The following is a 7,431-nucleotide window of genomic DNA, read 5'->3' as shown; positions in this document are numbered from 1 at the left end:
TATTATTATTATTATTATTATTATTATTATTATTATTATTATTATCATTATTGTTATTATTATTGTTATTATTGTTATTATTATCGTTATTATTATTATTATTGTTATTCAACTCGAGCTTTTAGTCAGTAGACTCTTATGCAGATATATATCCATTAACGTTTGAAGTGATGGAAAGGTTTTTGCTCTGTATACAATAGAGAGAGAGAGAGAGGGAAAAAAATAAAAATAAAAAACGAAAATAACACAAGAATAACCCAGAAACAAAAGAAACACACACAAACACACATACAAACAAACAAACAACAAAAAACAACAGCAACAAAATCTTCCGATTTCAGAACAAAAGATGAGAGCCAACAACTTATTCATTGTAAAACTAATGAGGTCTGTTATTTTTCCATACGAAATACCACAGCAACACTTAAGCATCGGTCCACATACATACCAACAAACATACCAACAAACCGGATTTACAAGCATGCAGAGCACTAACAAAGAACGGAGTCTCCAGTGGAGAAGCAGAATGAATGTTTTCAACCGTTTTCAACTTATATAACATTAAGCTATTCTAATAATTAAACCTGTACAGCTTCAAGCTTCATTGAGAGACTATGATATACATACACACATATAGATGTATATATAGATATATATATGTGTGTGTATATATGCATCCATATATACATACATATATATTTATATGCATACATCTATATGTGTGTATATATGTATATATGTATATATGTATATATATATATATATATATATATATATATATATATATATATATATATATATATACATACATATATACACATATACACACATATAGATGCATGTATATAAATATATATGTATGTATATATATATATATGTATGTATATATATGTATGTGTGTATATATATATATATATATATATATATATATGTATATATATATATATATATATATATATATATATATTTAGATATACATATGTATACTTATATATATGTGTGTATAAACACACATGCTTACACATATAATATATAGTCATTTACATATATATATGTACATATACATAAACACATACATATATACATGTATGCGCAAGTAATCACTGTGTATATACATTTGTATATGTATATGTACGAGTATATATACACATATATATACATACATATATACACAGAGAAACATATCAGCATAGCACAAAGATGTATGTGTAAATATACATACATATATATATATATATATATATATATATATATATATATATGTATATATATATATATATATATATATATATATATATATATATATATATATATGTACATATATATATATATATATATATATATATATATATATATATATATATATGCATATATATATATATATATATATATATATATGTGTGTGTGTGTGTGTGTGTGTGTGTGTGTGTGTATATATGTTATATATATTTCCATGTGTGCATATACATGTATGCATATATATATGTGTGTATATATATATATATATATATATATATATATATATATATATATATATATATATATATATATATATATACATATATATATATATATATATACATATATGTATACATATATATATACATACATATATATGTACATATATATATATGTATATATACGCACACATATATATATATACTTACATACACTCACACGCACACACACATATGTATGTATGTATATATTTGTGTATGTGCATGTATGTGTGTGTGCATGTGTGCATGTGTGTGTATAAATAAACATACGCAGTCACATAGATACATACAGACATGTAGTATGCCTCCCTGTGTATGTTTCTGCGCATGCATGTGTTATTGACAAAAAAATTGTTTTTGCTGTTATTGTTGCTGTGCGTTCATTTCTGTGTACATATCTAACATTGAGACGTAATACATTTGTTACATTCTTGATCTTTTCCGTGCTTTCTCTCTACACACGATTGTTATCCCTTTCGGATGATTCATTTGATTTCTACGCATTCGGCTTGGTGCATGTATGAATGTCTATTTAACAAAACAAAGAGAACCCCCCCCCAAAAAAAAAAACACTGTTTATCAGATTTACTATGCGTGTTGCAATGCTATTATTTAATGTATGATTTCTTTGCTTCCTTAGGCATCATGCCAATAAATATACTTCATTAATTACGGGTATTTGTTTTACTGACTCTAAAGGTATAACATTTTTAAGCTAACTACGGTAAAATATCAATTCAGAGCATGAACGAATGGAAATTCATAGCATATCCATAGAAACACACACACACACACACACACACACACACACACACATATATAGGTATATATACATATATATATATATATATATATATATATATATATATATATATATATATATATATATATATATATATATATACAGAGAGAGAGAGAGAGGAAGAGAGACGTGAGGAAGCTGGCGGTATGTCTAATACCAGTTAAGCTGCAAGCATATTTTATTACGTTTTATGTACTCTAGTTAATATTGAGTGTTTCAATTTTTCTTCATACATACAACACATTGTGCGTGTGTATGTATACTGGCATATGTATGTGTGTGTAAAGACGTATATGTTTGTATATACATATATGTAAATATATAAGTGTATCTAGCAATTTTTTTCCAAAATATATGTATATATACATGTCTATATACAAATGTAGCCCAACTAATTAGGGAGCGAATCAATTTAGATGAGATGTCATATTTCTAGTAAGACAGCTGCAGGAGAAATACCTAGCCAAGGATAAACCTCTGTACCTGGCTTTCGTTGACAAGGAGAAAGCCTTTGACAGGGTCCCCCAATCCCTTATCTGGTGGTCAATGAGGAAACTTGGGATAGAAGAATGGTTAGTGAGAGCTGTGCAAGCCATGTACAGAGATGCTGCCAGTAAGGTGAGGGTTGGAAATGAGTACAGCAATGAATTCCGGGTAGAGGTAGGGGTCCACCAAGGTTCCGTCCTCAGCCCCCTCCTATTTATCATAGTCCTTCAGGCGATCACAGAGGAATTCAAGACAGGTTGCCCCTGGGAGTACCTCTATGCTGATAACCTTGCCCTAATTGCGGAGTCACTATCAGAACTAGAGGAGAAGTTTCAGGTGTGGAAGCAAGGTTGAGAATTGAAGGGCCTTAGAGTCAACCTAGCTAAAACCAAAATCCTAATAAGTAGGAAGGTAGATAAAACACAAACCCCTTCAGGTAGATGGCTCTGCTCAGTATGTAGAAAAGGAGTAGGTAGTAACTCTATAAGTTGTACCCGGTGCAAGCTATGGACACATAAGAGGTGCAGCAACATCAAAGGCAGGTTAACTAGGAAGTTAGTTTTTGTATGTGGCAGATGTTCAGGTGCAATAAAGACTGTAAACAAACAGGAAACAACTTCTATCACATTCCAAGGTGAAAAACTAGAGGTAGTCGATAGCTTCCGCTATCTGGGCGACCAAGTTAGTGGGGGTGGGTGCGCTGAAAGTGTAGCTGCTAGAATAAGAATAGCCTGGGCAAAGTTTAGAGAGCTCTTACCTCTGCTGGCGACAAAGATCGCAAGGAATGAAGCCAGTATGCTCCGTTTGATGTGTAATGTCAATGTGAATACCCGTCAGAGTGTAAGTATCTTGAGAGAAAAGCTGAACATTAGAAGAATCAGTTGTGGTGTGCAAGAGAGACGATTGTGCTGGTATGGACATGTGATGAGAATGGATGAGGATAGCTGCGTGAAAAAGTGACACACCCTAACAGTTGAGGGAACTCGTGGAAGAGGTAGGCCCAGGAAGACCTGGGCTGAGGTGGTGAGGCAAGACCTTCGTACATTGGGCCTCACTGAGGCGATGACTACTGACCGAGACCTTTGGAAATGTGCTGTGCGTGAGAAGACCCGGCAAGCCAAGTAAGATCGTTGCCAGTGCCCCTGGACTGGCTCTTGTGTGGGTGGCACATAAGATGCACCATTTTGAGCGTGGCCGTTGCCAGTACCGCCTGACTGGCCTCCGTAGGATTTTCGAGCGAGACCGTTGCCAGTGCCCCTGGACTGGCTTGTGCGGGTGGCACATAAAAGACACCATTTCGAACATGGCCGTTGCCAGTATCACCTGACTGACCTTCGTGCAGGTGACACGTAAAAGCATCTACTACACTCTCTGAGTGGTTGGCGTTAGGAAGGGCATCCAGCTGTAGAAACTCTGCCAAATTTAGATTGGAGCCTGGTGTTGCCATCCGGTTTCACCAGTCCTCAGTCAAATCGTCCAACCCATGCTAGCATGGATAGCGGACGTTAAACGATGATGATGATGATGATATATATATGAATATGTATATATATATGTATGTATGTATATATATATATATATATATATACATACATACATACATACGCATATATACATATATATTTATATATATGTATATATACACATATTTTTGATTCTCTCTGTTTATTTTCTTATTTCTTTATTGCCCACAAGGGACTAAACATAGAGGGGACAAACAAGGACAGAGAAAGTGATTAAGTCGATTACATCGACCCTAGTGCGTAACTGGTACTTAATTTATCAACCCTGAAAGGATGAATGGCCAAGTTGACCTTAGCGGAATTTGAACTCAGAACGAATTGTTTCGCTATTATATATTTTAATCCTTTTGTTATCATATTTCTGTTGAGATGTTCTGTGTTTCTTTCAATTAATCTTAAATATAACAAAGAATTTGGTAAAATAACTTAGTTATCATTCAGCTAGTGTTAGTATCATAAATTGTGACTAAGGTTTGGCAGAAGATTTTAATTCAAAGACATTTCTACTCCGAGTCAGAGCCAGATTCTGCTGGGCTGGTAACGAAAGGGCTACAACAGAATTCTTCTTCAGAGTAAAGATGACATATTACATGGGAAGGAAATTATTGTCAAATCCATTAAATTGGTAGTTTAAATTATTATCTTCAGAAGAATGAGTGGTAAATTCAACATTAACCCTTTAGTATTCAGATTACTCTGTTAAATATGATGCTTATTTATTCACATTCATCATCATCATCATCGTCTTCATCGTCATCATTATCGCCGTCATTGTTGTTGTTGTTGTCGTCGTTGTTGTTTAATGTCCTCCTATGCAGGCACAAGTTGGACTGTTTGACAGGAGCAGGTCAGGCAGGAGCCTGCAGCATACTTCTGTGTCAGTTTTGGTATGGTTTTTACGGTGGGATGCCCTTCCTAACACCAACTATTCCACAGAATCGGCTAAATGCTTTTTTACATGGCACTTACAGTTGTAGCATGGTTATTACATGCCTTTCAGATTTCGATGATGTGATTGCATATATTTAGAGAGACATTGTAGTGTTGGTATGAAAGGCTAGATCTGACCAGTTTGAACATAACACATGTAGAATATTCTGGCTGGATAAGGCAGGTTTGAATAGTAAATGGTTAAGCTAGTCTTGCATTCAGAATGAAAGGTATGCGACCAAATGTTCTGAATTATTCTATCAAGCTACATATTCCATGTTCCTGTTAATTTGAATTTAGATTTCTGCAATGCAAGATATGTTCTTTTAGAGCTGCAGTTAAAAATTACATTTTTTTTTGGTAATATTTGATTGCAGTATTTTATGTTTTTTTTTTAAATTTTAATTATGCTATATCTCATATTTAATCATTATACCTTAACTTATATAATTTTTTTTGAAATATTTCAAATTATGGACATAAGTTTTAATCCAATACAATAAAATGTCCAAGTAATTACGATAGAAAGAAATAAAAACAAAGATATATAATTTAATGTTGAATAAAGTCAATGCAGTCCATTTTGTGCGAATGTAACACGCAATTCTAAGGGAGGTAATTAGATGAATTTGTTGTTGTTGTTGCGTGATTAGTTCTATTTATTTATTTATTTATTTATTTACATACTTATTTCTTCTAATTATGATCCTCCTTTTCTCTCATTTTAACAGACCACCACTACTATCCTGTATCAAATAATACTACACAACATAAATTAATTTACTATAATTTAATATATTTAAACAATATAATATAAAATGCATTGTGAAACTGCATTGAGTTTGTGAAAGAATAATTTCTTTGTCTTACTGGTGTATTTTTTTTTCTTTGAACCCACTCCCCTCCAGCCCTCCCCCCTTTGTTTTTTTTATTTATTTTGTTTTGTTTTGTTTTCTTTGTTTTTCTTATCTAAAATTTCCAAACAATTAGTCTTTGTTTTCGGGAATACTTTCAAATTGATTAAATTGATTCTGCACATTCTCCAAGGAATTATTCTAAAACAATGTTTATTTGTTTACTGAAAAAAAAACAAATAAACAAAAAAAAATAACATATATATAAAAATTAAATATAACAAAAAAAAAACAATGAAAAAAAATGACAGGAAAATAAAGAAAAATATCACTCTTCAAATTTCTGTGATGGAAAACCTGAAAAAACAAAAATGAAAAATTTCAAGAACAAAAAAAAATATAATAAATGAAAAAATACAAAGCAAATAAAAGTAAAGTAATGGCTTGAATCATCCCTAGCTTTTTTTTTTTTTTCCTACTTCTAGATTGATCTGATTAGTAAGTTTGTAAGAAATAGTGGTTCTAAGTAGGTTACTACTGTCTACTGCAATCTAGCAGAGTTATTTGCAGTAAACATCCGATTAAAATGGCGTTATGTTACACACAAAAAATATTGATGCTTATGAAGGATGATAAGTGTGGCAAAAGTGGACTTAGTTCTTACAATCAAACTAATTAGATACATGCCTTAACAGACTCACACACACACACACACTCACACACGCACACACAAACACACACGCGCATGCACACGCACACACACGCACACACACAAGCACACACACACGCACACCCATGCACACATACACTCACACACACATACATACATACATACATACATATATATACATAGATAGATAGATATCCATATACCCACACATAACACATATACTTATAAAGCAATAGATGTATATACATATGCACACACACACATATATATATACCTATAAATAGAGATGTATATAAATATATAAATATATATATATATATACATACAAACACATGCACAGGTACACACACACACGTATATATATATACATATATATATATATATATATATATATATATATATATATATATATATATATATATATATATATATATATATATATATGCAGATATATAAAGATATATAAGTATATAAATATAATTATATATATATATATATATAAAACACACACACATATGCATATGCATACATATCATATATATCCACACACACACACACACACACACACACACACACACACACACACACACACACACACATACACACATATATATCTACATATATATGCATATGCACACACTTTTTGTAACAGAAACTGTTTTAAAGA

This window comes from Octopus bimaculoides, chromosome 3 (assembly GCF_046866305.1).
Source record: "Octopus bimaculoides isolate indiv1 chromosome 3, ASM4686630v1, whole genome shotgun sequence".
Classification (NCBI taxonomy): Eukaryota; Metazoa; Mollusca; class Cephalopoda; order Octopoda; family Octopodidae; genus Octopus; species Octopus bimaculoides.
This window is presented reverse-complemented; position numbering follows the sequence as displayed.